Raw genomic sequence first — 17,740 nt, forward strand, 5'->3', positions numbered from 1 at the left:
CTTCAAATACCTGACAGCATGAAACGATTTCTGCATGACAAAACGGGTGTGAAAATAAAAAGCGGCTTGTGAAATACGGCAAGTCGCCAGAATATATTTTTAAACGTATAACATACGTATACGTATTTAATCTTAATCGAACGAAATAACATGATCATGTTGATTCATCCTAGGTCCGACGAACGCAGTTTTTAAAGCCTAGGAAATTTCATTAATCAGAAAATAAATTCAACGCTTTTTCACAATCAGCACGGACTTTTCACTGTCTCGTTTAGTTAACACAAACATAAACAGTTCACCTGTTCTATTTTTTAAAGGAATTGACCGGTACAGCAATTTTTAAATAAATTTCAGAAGGAGGAAAAAACTTACCGGCCGACTGCAGTTTCCATCGTTTGCCCTCGTTCTGAGGCGACGTCGCTATTAACGATGATTGAAACAGTAGAAGGGGACGTAATTCTTTTCCCCGCGTTTTTCCGTAACGCTAAAAATTTATAGAGTTTCTTTTTAGGAACGAGAATACATTAATACACTGACATGTGCTGTTATAAATACAAGCAAGCGACAACAAAAATATTACATTACAAGAAAAGAAAAGAACTTTTTAGAGAACAGACATAAAAAAGAAAAAAAAGAAAATGCAACTTATTTACATGCACGAGAAGTAGAATGATTTACAACAATGAGTAAAACTATACAATTTACGCAAACTCCTTAAATAAGAAAGATATATAGAAAAAGTACACATGTAGTGCTCAGTGAAAAGCATTAGAGAATATTTTACTGGGGCTGTTTCGCAGGCTATTGAAGGGAAAGCTATTTTTCTATTTTAATTTTCTCCCCAAACAGGGGGAGTGAGCCGATCCTGGAGGTACTGCAATACCAGGCCAACTCGTGGCAAGAGCGGTGCAAGCACCTAACATCTCACCTAGTTGCAAAAATCAGTTTAATATCGAAGTACCCACATGGGGTACGTATCAGATATTAAGCTGATAAGAACAGATACTACACTTTGATCTTAGCCAAAAGGCCGAGAAGCGATACTCAAATCTTTCCGAGTTTCCAAAGCCTACAAATCCTATTTCTTACTCAAACACGGTGTTTTAATTTAACCAAAGCTACACAAATTTTGCAAATTTTATATACAAAAAGCACACGAAACACGAGATCTTGCTTTGCTTCAAATACCTGACAGCATGAAACGATTTCTGCATGACAAAACGGGTGTGAAAATAAAAAGCGGCTTGTGAAATACGGCAAGTCGCCAGAATATATTTTAAACGTATAACATACGTATACGTATTTAATCTTAATCGAACGAAATAACATGATCATGTTGATTCATCCTAGGTCCGACGAACGCAGTTTTTAAAGCCTAGGAAATTTCATTAATCAGAAAATAAATTCAACGCTTTTTCACAATCAGCACGGACTTTTCACTGTCTCGTTTAGTTAACACAAACATAAACAGTTCACCTGTTCTATTTTTTAAAGGAATTGACCGGTACAGCAATTTTTAAATAAATTTCAGAAGGAGGAAAAAACTTACCGGCCGACTGCAGTTTCCATCGTTTGCCCTCGTTCTGAGGCGACGTCGCTATTAACGATGATTGAAACAGTAGAAGGGGACGTAATTCTTTTCCCCGCGTTTTTCCGTAACGCTAAAAATTTATAGAGTTTCTTTTTAGGAACGAGAATACATTAATACACTGACATGTGCTGTTATAAATACAAGCAAGCGACAACAAAAATATTACATTACAAGAAAAGAAAAGAACTTTTTAGAGAACAGACATAAAAAAGAAAAAAAAGAAAATGCAACTTATTTTACATGCACGAGAAGTAGAATGATTTACAACAATGAGTAAAACTATACAATTTACGCAAACTCCTTAAATAAGAAAGATATATAGAAAAAGTACACATGTAGTGCTCAGTGAAAAGCATTAGAGAATATTTTACTGGGGCTGTTTCGCAGGCTATTGAAGGGAAAGCTATTTTTCTATTTTAATTTTCTCCCCAAACAGGGGGAGTGAGCCGATCCTGGAGGTACTGCAATACCAGGCCAACTCGTGGCAAGAGCGGTGCAAGCACCTAACATCTCACCTAGTTGCAAAAATCAGTTTAATATCGAAGTACCCACATGGGGTACGTATCAGATATTAAGCTGATAAGAACAGATACTACACTTTGATCTTAGCCAAAAGGCCGAGAAGCGATACTCAAATCTTTCCGAGTTTCCAAAGCCTACAAATCCTATTTCTTACTCAAACACGGTGTTTTAATTTTAACCAAAGCTACACAAATTTTGCAAATTTATATACAAAAAGCACACGAAACACGAGATCTTGCTTTGCTTCAAATACCTGACAGCATGAAACGATTTCTGCATGACAAAACGGGTGTGAAAATAAAAAGCGGCTTGTGAAATACGGCAAGTCGCCAGAATATATTTTTAAACGTATAACATACGTATACGTATTTAATCTTAATCGAACGAAATAACATGATCATGTTGATTCATCCTAGGTCCGACGAACGCAGTTTTTAAAGCCTAGGAAATTTCATTAATCAGAAAATAAATTCAACGCTTTTTCACAATCAGCACGGACTTTTCACTGTCTCGTTTAGTTAACACAAACATAAACAGTTCACCTGTTCTATTTTTTAAAGGAATTGACCGGTACAGCAATTTTTAAATAAATTTCAGAAGGAGGAAAAAACTTACCGGCCGACTGCAGTTTCCATCGTTTGCCCTCGTTCTGAGGCGACGTCGCTATTAACGATGATTGAAACAGTAGAAGGGGACGTAATTCTTTTCCCCGCGTTTTCCGTAACGCTAAAAATTTATAGAGTTTCTTTTTAGGAACGAGAATACATTAATACACTGACATGTGCTGTTATAAATACAAGCAAGCGACAACAAAAATATTACATTACAAGAAAAGAAAAGAACTTTTTAGAGAACAGACATAAAAAAGAAAAAAAAGAAAATGCAACTTATTTTACATGCACGAGAAGTAGAATGATTTACAACAATGAGTAAAACTATACAATTTACGCAAACTCCTTAAATAAGAAAGATATATAGAAAAAGTACACATGTAGTGCTCAGTGAAAAGCATTAGAGAATATTTTACTGGGGCTGTTTCGCAGGCTATTGAAGGGGAAAGCTATTTTTCTATTTTAATTTTCTCCCCAAACAGGGGGGAGTGAGCCGATCCTGGAGGTACTGCAATACCAGGCCAACTCGTGGCAAGAGCGGTGCAAGCACCTAACATCTCACCTAGTTGCAAAAATCAGTTTAATATCGAAGTACCCACATGGGGTACGTATCAGATATTAAGCTGATAAGAACAGATACTACACTTTGATCTTAGCCAAAAGGCCGAGAAGCGATACTCAAATCTTTCCGAGTTTCCAAAGCCTACAAATCCTATTTCTTACTCAAACACGGTGTTTTTAATTTTAACCAAAGCTACACAAATTTTGCAAATTTATATACAAAAAGCACACGAAACACGAGATCTTGCTTTGCTTCAAATACCTGACAGCATGAAACGATTTCTGCATGACAAAACGGGTGTGAAAATAAAAAGCGGCTTGTGAAATACGGCAAGTCGCCAGAATATATTTTTAAACGTATAACATACGTATACGTATTTAATCTTAATCGAACGAAATAACATGATCATGTTGATTCATCCTAGGTCCGACGAACGCAGTTTTTAAAGCCTAGGAAATTTCATTAATCAGAAAATAAAATTCAACGCTTTTTCACAATCAGCACGGACTTTTCACTGTCTCGTTTAGTTAACACAAACATAAACAGTTCACCTGTTCTATTTTTTAAAGGAATTGACCGGTACAGCAATTTTTAAATAAATTTCAGAAGGAGGAAAAAACTTACCGGCCGACTGCAGTTTCCATCGTTTGCCCTCGTTCTGAGGCGACGTCGCTATTAACGATGATTGAAACAGTAGAAGGGGACGTAATTCTTTTCCCCGCGTTTTTCCGTAACGCTAAAAATTTATAGAGTTTCTTTTTAGGAACGAGAATACATTAATACACTGACATGTGCTGTTATAAATACAAGCAAGCGACAACAAAAATATTACATTACAAGAAAAGAAAAGAACTTTTTAGAGAACAGACATAAAAAAGAAAAAAAAGAAAATGCAACTTATTTTACATGCACGAGAAGTAGAATGATTTACAACAATGAGTAAAACTATACAATTTACGCAAACTCCTTAAATAAGAAAGATATATAGAAAAAGTACACATGTAGTGCTCAGTGAAAAGCATTAGAGAATATTTTACTGGGGCTGTTTCGCAGGCTATTGAAGGGAAAGCTATTTTTCTATTTTAATTTTCTCCCCAAACAGGGGGAGTGAGCCGATCCTGGAGGTACTGCAATACCAGGCCAACTCGTGGCAAGAGCGGTGCAAGCACCTAACATCTCACCTAGTTGCAAAAATCAGTTTAATATCGAAGTACCCACATGGGGTACGTATCAGATATTAAGCTGATAAGAACAGATACTTTTTTATATTTCAAACATTTTATTAATAATAGATATCAAATACTATATTGAATACAATCAATAGTTAAAATCATATATCACAGATAATACGATTGTAACTCAATATTAAATAAGTCCCGGAAATTAATGATAATCAAATACTTTTAGATTTAAATGAAATTACCAAAAATAAATTTACATGAAATCTATTTTCAAAACCCCTAAATAATTACTGAAAACCCCCCAATTTATAAATAAACAACAAAGTGTTTTGAATTCCTTTTACAAATCTATATATAAACTTTCCTTTAAATAATTTACCTTTATAACTAAAACCAGTTTTTGTAAACTAGTAATATATTTAACTTTAACTATAAATAAACATCATACGATAAATTTTACCTATAATGTTTACCTTTAACAAAATCAAAATACACAATACATAGTGATTACATTTAACATCAAAATCAATATCGTACATACACAACCCACTAAAGTCCATAATGCATTGTCATGTATGCTACGATAAATACTTTCACCTTTAAATTTCTAAACTGAACTGTTTTAAATACTACATGTAATAAATACATGTCAAATTCCATATTACTTTAGACTTTAAAGAAAACCATCAGAAAGTGCTGATTTGTAATTACAATAATTTTCATGTACTACAATATTAAAATCTGCTTGTAAACTGTCTAATATTAACTGTTTATGTTTATGCCTGTCCGATTCTTTACCAATTATATCCCGTAATTCCGTATCACTGAGTATAGACGAAACGAACTTATTCTGGTCATTTACACGACCTAATACCGGTATAACTTTCCCTTCTGATGTATTAAGTAAAACCAGTTGTATGTTTCCCTTTTAACATCAGTCACTTTTCGCTTTTTACCACTAACAACTTTGTACTGTACTTCTCCAGAAAGATCGTCCGGATCTGTCGCGATATCGGACCATAACTTGGAAACGGACGAGGACTTTTCGGTATCCACGGTCTCTTGTGACGTATCCACGGTCTCCTGTGTCGTATCCTTTGTAACGGGGGAAGTATCCTGTGTAACCTGCATATCTACCGGTGTATCATCACTAATGTCACTGTTTTGAGTCTCCGGAACCGAGACTGCTTCCAACGGAACTGTTGCCTTTTTGCCTGACGGACAGTTCTTACGAATATGTCCAACGGTTCTACACTTCAGGCATAAGGGTGCCCTACCCACCACGGTAAGTAGACAGTCTTTACCTGCTATACTAGTACGGTATGGTAACGATTGTACATCCTTCTCTGAAATCTCCAATGTAACTTTAATGTTCCCATTAGCAAACGTTATTCCTTCGGATTTCTCCGTTTCACGTGAACAACTAACTATTTTGCCATACTGTTCTAAAAACGATTCAACTGCAGTTAGCTTTAACCACACTGGAAGCCACAAAACTTTCAATAACACTGTTCTTGTGTCTGCACGGCTTACTGCAACTCTGGTATCTAACGACGTAAAGTCCGAATTAATCACTTTATCAGCAATATCTTCAGTAGTAAAGGTTGTATACCAAACACCACCAATATCCACCTTGAAAATCGCTGTCACATCATCCGGGTTAACAATGTTCTTTAATGCACGGATAATCCAAGTACGTGTGTTAACTGGTGAGCCATCCGTAAACGAAAACTTCGCACTGCATCTAAGTAATCCATAATCTACTAAATCCATTTTAACACTTTAACTTTTAACTTTAACTTTTCACTCGCTTTAATCTTTGCCAAAAGGCCGAGAAGCGATACTCAAATCTTTCCGAGTTTCCAAAGCCTACAAATCCTATTTCTTACTCAAACACGGTGTTTTAATTTAACCAAAGCTACACAAATTTTGCAAATTTATATACAAAAAGCACACGAAACACGAGATCTTGCTTTGCTTCAAATACCTGACAGCATGAAACGATTTCTGCATGACAAAACGGGTGTGAAAATAAAAAGCGGCTTGTGAAATACGGCAAGTCGCCAGAATATATTTTTAAACGTATAACATACGTATACGTATTTAATCTTAATCGAACGAAATAACATGATCATGTTGATTCATCCTAGGTCCGACGAACGCAGTTTTTAAAGCCTAGGAAATTTCATTAATCAGAAAATAAATTCAACGCTTTTTCACAATCAGCACGGACTTTTCACTGTCTCGTTTAGTTAACACAAACATAAACAGTTCACCTGTTCTATTTTTTAAAGGAATTGACCGGTACAGCAATTTTTAAATAAATTTCAGAAGGAGGAAAAAACTTACCGGCCGACTGCAGTTTCCATCGTTTGCCCTCGTTCTGAGGCGACGTCGCTATTAACGATGATTGAAACAGTAGAAGGGGACGTAATTCTTTTCCCCGCGTTTTTCCGTAACGCTAAAAATTTATAGAGTTTCTTTTTAGGAACGAGAATACATTAATACACTGACATGTGCTGTTATAAATACAAGCAAGCGACAACAAAAATATTACATTACAAGAAAAGAAAAGAACTTTTTAGAGAACAGACATAAAAAAGAAAAAAAAGAAAATGCAACTTATTTTACATGCACGAGAAGTAGAATGATTTACAACAATGAGTAAAACTATACAATTTACGCAAACTCCTTAAATAAGAAAGATATATAGAAAAAGTACACATGTAGTGCTCAGTGAAAAGCATTAGAGAATATTTTACTGGGGCTGTTTCGCAGGCTATTGAAGGGAAAGCTATTTTTCTATTTTAATTTTCTCCCCAAACAGGGGGAGTGAGCCGATCCTGGAGGTACTGCAATACCAGGCCAACTCGTGGCAAGAGCGGTGCAAGCACCTAACATCTCACCTAGTTGCAAAAATCAGTTTAATATCGAAGTACCCACATGGGGTACGTATCAGATATTAAGCTGATAAGAACAGATACTACACTTTGATCTTAGCCAAAAGGCCGAGAAGCGATACTCAAATCTTCCGAGTTTCCAAAGCCTACAAATCCTATTTCTTACTCAAACACGGTGTTTTAATTTTAACCAAAGCTACACAAATTTTGCAAATTTATATACAAAAAGCACACGAAACACGAGATCTTGCTTTGCTTCAAATACCTGACAGCATGAAACGATTTCTGCATGACAAAACGGGTGTGAAAATAAAAAGCGGCTTGTGAAATACGGCAAGTCGCCAGAATATATTTTTAAACGTATAACATACGTATACGTATTTAATCTTAATCGAACGAAATAACATGATCATGTTGATTCATCCTAGGTCCGACGAACGCAGTTTTTAAAGCCTAGGAAATTTCATTAATCAGAAAATAAATTCAACGCTTTTTCACAATCAGCACGGACTTTTCACTGTCTCGTTTAGTTAACACAAACATAAACAGTTCACCTGTTCTATTTTTTAAAGGAATTGACCGGTACAGCAATTTTTAAATAAATTTCAGAAGGAGGAAAAAACTTACCGGCCGACTGCAGTTTCCATCGTTTGCCCTCGTTCTGAGGCGACGTCGCTATTAACGATGATTGAAACAGTAGAAGGGGACGTAATTCTTTTCCCCGCGTTTTTCCGTAACGCTAAAAATTTATAGAGTTTCTTTTTAGGAACGAGAATACATTAATACACTGACATGTGCTGTTATAAATACAAGCAAGCGACAACAAAAATATTACATTACAAGAAAAGAAAAGAACTTTTTAGAGAACAGACATAAAAAAGAAAAAAAAGAAAATGCAACTTATTTTACATGCACGAGAAGTAGAATGATTTACAACAATGAGTAAAACTATACAATTTACGCAAACTCCTTAAATAAGAAAGATATATAGAAAAAGTACACATGTAGTGCTCAGTGAAAAGCATTAGAGAATATTTTACTGGGGCTGTTTCGCAGGCTATTGAAGGGAAAGCTATTTTTCTATTTTAATTTTCTCCCCAAACAGGGGGAGTGAGCCGATCCTGGAGGTACTGCAATACCAGGCCAACTCGTGGCAAGAGCGGTGCAAGCACCTAACATCTCACCTAGTTGCAAAATCAGTTTAATATCGAAGTACCCACATGGGGTACGTATCAGATATTAAGCTGATAAGAACAGATACTACACTTTGATCTTAGCCAAAAGGCCGAGAAGCGATACTCAAATCTTTCCGAGTTTCCAAAGCCTACAAATCCTATTTCTTACTCAAACACGGTGTTTTAATTTTAACCAAAGCTACACAAATTTTGCAAATTTATATACAAAAAGCACACGAAACACGAGATCTTGCTTTGCTTCAAATACCTGACAGCATGAAACGATTTCTGCATGACAAAACGGGTGTGAAAATAAAAAGCGGCTTGTGAAATACGGCAAGTCGCCAGAATATATTTTTAAACGTATAACATACGTATACGTATTTAATCTTAATCGAACGAAATAACATGATCATGTTGATTCATCCTAGGTCCGACGAACGCAGTTTTTAAAGCCTAGGAAATTTCATTAATCAGAAAATAAATTCAACGCTTTTTCACAATCAGCACGGACTTTTCACTGTCTCGTTTAGTTAACACAAACATAAACAGTTCACCTGTTCTATTTTTTAAAGGAATTGACCGGTACAGCAATTTTTAAATAAATTTCAGAAGGAGGAAAAAACTTACCGGCCGACTGCAGTTTCCATCGTTTGCCCTCGTTCTGAGGCGACGTCGCTATTAACGATGATTGAAACAGTAGAAGGGGACGTAATTCTTTTCCCCGCGTTTTTCCGTAACGCTAAAAATTTATAGAGTTTCTTTTTAGGAACGAGAATACATTAATACACTGACATGTGCTGTTATAAATACAAGCAAGCGACAACAAAAATATTACATTACAAGAAAAGAAAAGAACTTTTTAGAGAACAGACATAAAAAAGAAAAAAAAGAAAATGCAACTTATTTTACATGCACGAGAAGTAGAATGATTTACAACAATGAGTAAAACTATACAATTTACGCAAACTCCTTAAATAAGAAAGATATATAGAAAAAGTACACATGTAGTGCTCAGTGAAAAGCATTAGAGAATATTTTACTGGGGCTGTTTCGCAGGCTATTGAAGGGAAAGCTATTTTTCTATTTTAATTTTCTCCCCAAACAGGGGGAGTGAGCCGATCCTGGAGGTACTGCAATACCAGGCCAACTCGTGGCAAGAGCGGTGCAAGCACCTAACATCTCACCTAGTTGCAAAAATCAGTTTAATATCGAAGTACCCACATGGGGTACGTATCAGATATTAAGCTGATAAGAACAGATACTACACTTTGATCTTAGCCAAAAGGCCGAGAAGCGATACTCAAATCTTTCCGAGTTTCCAAAGCCTACAAATCCTATTTCTTACTCAAACACGGTGTTTTAATTTTAACCAAAGCTACACAAATTTTGCAAATTTATATACAAAAAGCACACGAAACACGAGATCTTGCTTTGCTTCAAATACCTGACAGCATGAAACGATTTCTGCATGACAAAACGGGTGTGAAAATAAAAAGCGGCTTGTGAAATACGGCAAGTCGCCAGAATATATTTTTAAACGTATAACATACGTATACGTATTTAATCTTAATCGAACGAAATAACATGATCATGTTGATTCATCCTAGGTCCGACGAACGCAGTTTTTAAAGCCTAGGAAATTTCATTAATCAGAAAATAAATTCAACGCTTTTTCACAATCAGCACGGACTTTTCACTGTCTCGTTTAGTTAACACAAACATAAACAGTTCACCTGTTCTATTTTTTAAAGGAATTGACCGGTACAGCAATTTTTAAATAAATTTCAGAAGGAGGAAAAAACTTACCGGCCGACTGCAGTTTCCATCGTTTGCCCTCGTTCTGAGGCGACGTCGCTATTAACGATGATTGAAACAGTAGAAGGGGACGTAATTCTTTTCCCCGCGTTTTTCCGTAACGCTAAAAATTTATAGAGTTTCTTTTTAGGAACGAGAATACATTAATACACTGACATGTGCTGTTATAAATACAAGCAAGCGACAACAAAAATATTACATTACAAGAAAAGAAAAGAACTTTTTAGAGAACAGACATAAAAAAGAAAAAAAAGAAAATGCAACTTATTTTACATGCACGAGAAGTAGAATGATTTACAACAATGAGTAAAACTATACAATTTACGCAAACTCCTTAAATAAGAAAGATATATAGAAAAAGTACACATGTAGTGCTCAGTGAAAAGCATTAGAGAATATTTTACTGGGGCTGTTTCGCAGGCTATTGAAGGGAAAGCTATTTTTCTATTTTAATTTTCTCCCCAAACAGGGGGAGTGAGCCGATCCTGGAGGTACTGCAATACCAGGCCAACTCGTGGCAAGAGCGGTGCAAGCACCTAACATCTCACCTAGTTGCAAAAATCAGTTTAATATCGAAGTACCCACATGGGGTACGTATCAGATATTAAGCTGATAAGAACAGATACTACACTTTGATCTTAGCCAAAAGGCCGAGAAGCGATACTCAAATCTTTCCGAGTTTCCAAAGCCTACAAATCCTATTTCTTACTCAAACACGGTGTTTTAATTTTAACCAAAGCTACACAAATTTTGCAAATTTATATACAAAAAGCACACGAAACACGAGATCTTGCTTTGCTTCAAATACCTGACAGCATGAAACGATTTCTGCATGACAAAACGGGTGTGAAAATAAAAAGCGGCTTGTGAAATACGGCAAGTCGCCAGAATATATTTTTAAACGTATAACATACGTATACGTATTTAATCTTAATCGAACGAAATAACATGATCATGTTGATTCATCCTAGGTCCGACGAACGCAGTTTTTAAAGCCTAGGAAATTTCATTAATCAGAAAATAAATTCAACGCTTTTTCACAATCAGCACGGACTTTTCACTGTCTCGTTTAGTTTAACACAAACATAAACAGTTCACCTGTTCTATTTTTAAAGGAATTGACCGGTACAGCAATTTTTAAATAAATTTCAGAAGGAGGAAAAAACTTACCGGCCGACTGCAGTTTCCATCGTTTGCCCTCGTTCTGAGGCGACGTCGCTATTAACGATGATTGAAACAGTAGAAGGGGACGTAATTCTTTTCCCCGCGTTTTTCCGTAACGCTAAAAATTTATAGAGTTTCTTTTTAGGAACGAGAATACATTAATACACTGACATGTGCTGTTATAAATACAAGCAAGCGACAACAAAAATATTACATTACAAGAAAAGAAAAGAACTTTTTAGAGAACAGACATAAAAAAAGAAAAAAAAGAAAATGCAACTTATTTTACATGCACGAGAAGTAGAATGATTTACAACAATGAGTAAAACTATACAATTTACGCAAACTCCTTAAATAAGAAAGATATATAGAAAAAGTACACATGTAGTGCTCAGTGAAAAGCATTAGAGAATATTTTACTGGGGCTGTTTCGCAGGCTATTGAAGGGAAAGCTATTTTTCTATTTTAATTTTCTCCCCAAACAGGGGGAGTGAGCCGATCCTGGAGGTTACTGCAATACCAGGCCAACTCGTGGCAAGAGCGGTGCAAGCACCTAACATCTCACCTAGTTGCAAAAATCAGTTTAATATCGAAGTACCCACATGGGGTACGTATCAGATATTAAGCTGATAAGAACAGATACTACACTTTGATCTTAGCCAAAAGGCCGAGAAGCGATACTCAAATCTTTCCGAGTTTCCAAAGCCTACAAATCCTATTTCTTACTCAAACACGGTGTTTTAATTTTAACCAAAGCTACACAAATTTTGCAAATTTATATACAAAAAGCACACGAAACACGAGATCTTGCTTTGCTTCAAATACCTGACAGCATGAAACGATTTCTGCATGACAAAACGGGTGTGAAAATAAAAAGCGGCTTGTGAAATACGGCAAGTCGCCAGAATATATTTTTAAACGTATAACATACGTATACGTATTTAATCTTAATCGAACGAAATAACATGATCATGTTGATTCATCCTAGGTCCGACGAACGCAGTTTTTAAAGCCTAGGAAATTTCATTAATCAGAAAATAAATTCAACGCTTTTTCACAATCAGCACGGACTTTTCACTGTCTCGTTTAGTTAACACAAACATAAACAGTTCACCTGTTCTATTTTTTAAAGGAATTGACCGGTACAGCAATTTTTAAATAAATTTCAGAAGGAGGAAAAAACTTACCGGCCGACTGCAGTTTCCATCGTTTGCCCTCGTTCTGAGGCGACGTCGCTATTAACGATGATTGAAACAGTAGAAGGGGACGTAATTCTTTTCCCCGCGTTTTTCCGTAACGCTAAAAATTTATAGAGTTTCTTTTTAGGAACGAGAATACATTAATACACTGACATGTGCTGTTATAAATACAAGCAAGCGACAACAAAAATATTACATTACAAGAAAAGAAAAGAACTTTTTAGAGAACAGACATAAAAAAGAAAAAAAAGAAAATGCAACTTATTTTACATGCACGAGAAGTAGAATGATTTACAACAATGAGTAAAACTATACAATTTACGCAAACTCCTTAAATAAGAAAGATATATAGAAAAAGTACACATGTAGTGCTCAGTGAAAAGCATTAGAGAATATTTTACTGGGGCTGTTTCGCAGGCTATTGAAGGGAAAGCTATTTTTCTATTTTAATTTTCTCCCCAAACAGGGGGAGTGAGCCGATCCTGGAGGTACTGCAATACCAGGCCAACTCGTGGCAAGAGCGGTGCAAGCACCTAACATCTCACCTAGTTGCAAAAATCAGGTTTAATATCGAAGTACCCACATGGGGTACGTATCAGATATTAAGCTGATAAGAACAGATACTACACTTTGATCTTAGCCAAAAGGCCGAGAAGCGATACTCAAATCTTTCCGAGTTTCCAAAGCCTACAAATCCTATTTCTTACTCAAACACGGTGTTTTAATTTTAACCAAAGCTACACAAATTTTGCAAATTTATATACAAAAAGCACACGAAACACGAGATCTTGCTTTGCTTCAAATACCTGACAGCATGAAACGATTTCTGCATGACAAAACGGGTGTGAAAATAAAAAGCGGCTTGTGAAAATACGGCAAGTCGCCAGAATATATTTTTAAACGTATAACATACGTATACGTATTTAATCTTAATCGAACGAAATAACATGATCATGTTGATTCATCCTAGGTCCGACGAACGCAGTTTTTAAAGCCTAGGAAATTTCATTAATCAGAAAATAAATTCAACGCTTTTTCACAATCAGCACGGACTTTTCACTGTCTCGTTTAGTTAACACAAACATAAACAGTTCACCTGTTCTATTTTTTAAAGGAATTGACCGGTACAGCAATTTTTAAATAAATTTCAGAAGGAGGAAAAAACTTACCGGCCGACTGCAGTTTCCATCGTTTGCCCTCGTTCTGAGGCGACGTCGCTATTAACGATGATTGAAACAGTAGAAGGGGACGTAATTCTTTTCCCCGCGTTTTTCCGTAACGCTAAAAATTTATAGAGTTTCTTTTTAGGAACGAGAATACATTAATACACTGACATGTGCTGTTATAAATACAAGCAAGCGACAACAAAAATATTACATTACAAGAAAAGAAAAGAACTTTTTAGAGAACAGACATAAAAAAGAAAAAAAAGAAAATGCAACTTATTTTACATGCACGAGAAGTAGAATGATTTACAACAATGAGTAAAACTATACAATTTACGCAAACTCCTTAAATAAGAAAGATATATAGAAAAAGTACACATGTAGTGCTCAGTGAAAAGCATTAGAGAATATTTTACTGGGGCTGTTTCGCAGGCTATTGAAGGGAAAGCTATTTTTCTATTTTAATTTTCTCCCCAAACAGGGGGAGTGAGCCGATCCTGGAGGTACTGCAATACCAGGCCAACTCGTGGCAAGAGCGGTGCAAGCACCTAACATCTCACCTAGTTGCAAAAATCAGTTTAATATCGAAGTACCCACATGGGGTACGTATCAGATATTAAGCTGATAAGAACAGATACTACACTTTGATCTTAGCCAAAAGGCCGAGAAGCGATACTCAAATCTTTCCGAGTTTCCAAAGCCTACAAATCCTATTTCTTACTCAAACACGGTGTTTTAATTTTAACCAAAGCTACACAAATTTTGCAAATTTATATACAAAAAGCACACGAAACACGAGATCTTGCTTTGCTTCAAATACCTGACAGCATGAAACGATTTCTGCATGACAAAACGGGTGTGAAAATAAAAAGCGGCTTGTGAAATACGGCAAGTCGCCAGAATATATTTTTAAACGTATAACATACGTATACGTATTTAATCTTAATCGAACGAAATAACATGATCATGTTGATTCATCCTAGGTCCGACGAACGCAGTTTTTAAAGCCTAGGAAATTTCATTAATCAGAAAATAAATTCAACGCTTTTTCACAATCAGCACGGACTTTTCACTGTCTCGTTTAGTTAACACAAACATAAACAGTTCACCTGTTCTATTTTTTAAAGGAATTGACCGGTACAGCAATTTTTAAATAAATTTCAGAAGGAGGAAAAAACTTACCGGCCGACTGCAGTTTCCATCGTTTGCCCTCGTTCTGAGGCGACGTCGCTATTAACGATGATTGAAACAGTAGAAGGGGACGTAATTCTTTTCCCCGCGTTTTTTCCGTAACGCTAAAAATTTATAGAGTTTCTTTTTAGGAACGAGAATACATTAATACACTGACATGTGCTGTTATAAATACAAGCAAGCGACAACAAAAATATTACATTACAAGAAAAGAAAAGAACTTTTTAGAGAACAGACATAAAAAAGAAAAAAAAGAAAATGCAACTTATTTTACATGCACGAGAAGTAGAATGATTTACAACAATGAGTAAAACTATACAATTTACGCAAACTCCTTAAATAAGAAAGATATATAGAAAAAGTACACATGTAGTGCTCAGTGAAAAGCATTAGAGAATATTTTACTGGGGCTGTTTCGCAGGCTATTGAAGGGAAAGCTATTTTTCTATTTTAATTTTCTCCCCAAACAGGGGGAGTGAGCCGATCCTGGAGGTACTGCAATACCAGGCCAACTCGTGGCAAGAGCGGTGCAAGCACCTAACATCTCACCTAGTTGGCAAAAATCAGTTTAATATCGAAGTACCCACATGGGGTACGTATCAGATATTAAGCTGATAAGAACAGATACTACACTTTGATCTTAGCCAAAAGGCCGAGAAGCGATACTCAAATCTTTCCGAGTTTCCAAAGCCTACAAATCCTATTTCTTACTCAAACACGGTGTTTTAATTTTAACCAAAGCTACACAAATTTTGCAAATTTATATACAAAAAGCACACGAAACACGAGATCTTGCTTTGCTTCAAATACCTGACAGCATGAAACGATTTCTGCATGACAAAACGGGTGTGAAAATAAAAAGCGGCTTGTGAAATACGGCAAGTCGCCAGAATATATTTTTAAACGTATAACATACGTATACGTATTTAATCTTAATCGAACGAAATAACATGATCATGTTGATTCATCCTAGGTCCGACGAACGCAGTTTTTAAAGCTAGGAAATTTCATTAATCAGAAAATAAATTCAACGCTTTTTCACAATCAGCACGGACTTTTCACTGTCTCGTTTAGTTAACACAAACATAAACAGTTCACCTGTTCTATTTTTTAAAGGAATTGACCGGTACAGCAATTTTTAAATAAATTTCAGAAGGAGGAAAAAACTTACCGGCCGACTGCAGTTTCCATCGTTTGCCCTCGTTCTGAGGCGACGTCGCTATTAACGATGATTGAAACAGTAGAAGGGGACGTAATTCTTTTCCCCGCGTTTTTCCGTAACGCTAAAAATTTATAGAGTTTCTTTTTAGGAACGAGAATACATTAATACACTGACATGTGCTGTTATAAATACAAGCAAGCGACAACAAAAATATTACATTACAAGAAAAGAAAAGAACTTTTTAGAGAACAGACATAAAAAAGAAAAAAAAGAAAATGCAACTTATTTTACATGCACGAGAAGTAGAATGATTTACAACAATGAGTAAAACTATACAATTTACGCAAACTCCTTAAATAAGAAAGATATATAGAAAAAGTACACATGTAGTGCTCAGTGAAAAGCATTAGAGAATATTTTACTGGGGCTGTTTCGCAGGCTATTGAAGGGAAAGCTATTTTTCTATTTTAATTTTCTCCCCAAACAGGGGGAGTGAGCCGATCCTGGAGGTACTGCAATACCAGGCCAACTCGTGGCAAGAGCGGTGCAAGCACCTAACATCTCACCTAGTTGCAAAAATCAGTTTAATATCGAAGTACCCACATGGGGTACGTATCAGATATTAAGCTGATAAGAACAGATACTACACTTTGATCTTAGCCAAAAGGCCGAGAAGCGATACTCAAATCTTTCCGAGTTTCCAAAGCCTACAAATCCTATTTCTTACTCAAACACGGTGTTTTAATTTTAACCAAAGCTACACAAATTTTGCAAATTTATATACAAAAAGCACACGAAACACGAGATCTTGCTTTGCTTCAAATACCTGACAGCATGAAACGATTTCTGCATGACAAAACGGGTGTGAAAATAAAAAGCGGCTTGTGAAATACGGCAAGTCGCCAGAATATATTTTTAAACGTATAACATACGTATACGTATTTAATCTTAATCGAACGAAATAACATGATCATGTTGATTCATCCTAGGTCCGACGAACGCAGTTTTTAAAGCCTAGGAAATTTCATTAATCAGAAAATAAATTCAACGCTTTTTCACAATCAGCACGGACTTTTCACTGTCTCGTTTAGTTAACACAAACATAAACAGTTCACCTGTTCTATTTTTTAAAGGAATTGACCGGTACAGCAATTTTTAAATAAATTTCAGAAGGAGGAAAAAAACTTACCGGCCGACTGCAGTTTCCATCGTTTGCCCTCGTTCTGAGGCGACGTCGCTATTAACGATGATTGAAACAGTAGAAGGGGACGTAATTCTTTTCCCCGCGTTTTTTCCGTAACGCTAAAAAATTTATAGAGTTTCTTTTTAGGAACGAGAATACATTAATACACTGACATGTGCTGTTATAAATACAAGCAAGCGACAACAAAAATATTACATTACAAGAAAAGAAAAGAACTTTTTAGAGAACAGACATAAAAAAGAAAAAAAAGAAAATGCAACTTATTTTACATGCACGAGAAGTAGAATGATTTAC

The 17,740-nt window shown here is 35.7% G+C and overlaps 13 non-coding genes across 13 annotated transcripts; all 13 read right to left on the reverse strand.

The window, feature by feature from the left end:
* Positions 1 to 849: 849 nt before the first annotated feature.
* On the reverse strand, positions 850 to 1,042 carry LOC139506779 (U2 spliceosomal RNA). The gene has a single exon (XR_011660348.1). It is a non-coding gene; the product is annotated as a U2 spliceosomal RNA (small nuclear RNA).
* A 985-nt stretch (positions 1,043 to 2,027) lies between these two features.
* Positions 2,028 to 2,220, reverse strand: LOC139506788 (U2 spliceosomal RNA). The gene has a single exon (XR_011660357.1). It is a non-coding gene; the product is annotated as a U2 spliceosomal RNA (small nuclear RNA).
* A 987-nt stretch (positions 2,221 to 3,207) lies between these two features.
* LOC139506789 (U2 spliceosomal RNA) lies at positions 3,208 to 3,400 on the reverse strand. Its single transcript, XR_011660358.1, has one exon. It is a non-coding gene; the product is annotated as a U2 spliceosomal RNA (small nuclear RNA).
* Positions 3,401 to 4,388: 988 nt separating this feature from the next.
* LOC139506787 (U2 spliceosomal RNA) lies at positions 4,389 to 4,580 on the reverse strand. The gene has a single exon (XR_011660356.1). It is a non-coding gene; the product is annotated as a U2 spliceosomal RNA (small nuclear RNA).
* A 2,714-nt stretch (positions 4,581 to 7,294) lies between these two features.
* On the reverse strand, positions 7,295 to 7,487 carry LOC139506791 (U2 spliceosomal RNA). The gene has a single exon (XR_011660359.1). It is a non-coding gene; the product is annotated as a U2 spliceosomal RNA (small nuclear RNA).
* A 985-nt stretch (positions 7,488 to 8,472) lies between these two features.
* On the reverse strand, positions 8,473 to 8,664 carry LOC139506786 (U2 spliceosomal RNA). Its single transcript, XR_011660355.1, has one exon. It is a non-coding gene; the product is annotated as a U2 spliceosomal RNA (small nuclear RNA).
* Positions 8,665 to 9,650: 986 nt separating this feature from the next.
* Positions 9,651 to 9,843, reverse strand: LOC139506792 (U2 spliceosomal RNA). The gene has a single exon (XR_011660360.1). It is a non-coding gene; the product is annotated as a U2 spliceosomal RNA (small nuclear RNA).
* A 986-nt stretch (positions 9,844 to 10,829) lies between these two features.
* LOC139506780 (U2 spliceosomal RNA) lies at positions 10,830 to 11,022 on the reverse strand. The gene has a single exon (XR_011660349.1). It is a non-coding gene; the product is annotated as a U2 spliceosomal RNA (small nuclear RNA).
* A 987-nt stretch (positions 11,023 to 12,009) lies between these two features.
* LOC139506784 (U2 spliceosomal RNA) lies at positions 12,010 to 12,203 on the reverse strand. Its single transcript, XR_011660353.1, has one exon. It is a non-coding gene; the product is annotated as a U2 spliceosomal RNA (small nuclear RNA).
* A 986-nt stretch (positions 12,204 to 13,189) lies between these two features.
* Positions 13,190 to 13,383, reverse strand: LOC139506785 (U2 spliceosomal RNA). The gene has a single exon (XR_011660354.1). It is a non-coding gene; the product is annotated as a U2 spliceosomal RNA (small nuclear RNA).
* Positions 13,384 to 14,370: 987 nt separating this feature from the next.
* On the reverse strand, positions 14,371 to 14,563 carry LOC139506781 (U2 spliceosomal RNA). The gene has a single exon (XR_011660350.1). It is a non-coding gene; the product is annotated as a U2 spliceosomal RNA (small nuclear RNA).
* Positions 14,564 to 15,550: 987 nt separating this feature from the next.
* On the reverse strand, positions 15,551 to 15,744 carry LOC139506783 (U2 spliceosomal RNA). Its single transcript, XR_011660352.1, has one exon. It is a non-coding gene; the product is annotated as a U2 spliceosomal RNA (small nuclear RNA).
* Positions 15,745 to 16,729: 985 nt separating this feature from the next.
* On the reverse strand, positions 16,730 to 16,922 carry LOC139506782 (U2 spliceosomal RNA). Its single transcript, XR_011660351.1, has one exon. It is a non-coding gene; the product is annotated as a U2 spliceosomal RNA (small nuclear RNA).
* Between the last annotated feature and the right edge of the window lie 818 nt (positions 16,923 to 17,740).

The sequence above is a fragment of the Mytilus edulis genome, unplaced genomic scaffold, assembly GCF_963676685.1.
Source record: "Mytilus edulis unplaced genomic scaffold, xbMytEdul2.2 SCAFFOLD_2102, whole genome shotgun sequence".
In the NCBI taxonomy this organism is placed as follows: Eukaryota; Metazoa; Mollusca; class Bivalvia; order Mytilida; family Mytilidae; genus Mytilus; species Mytilus edulis.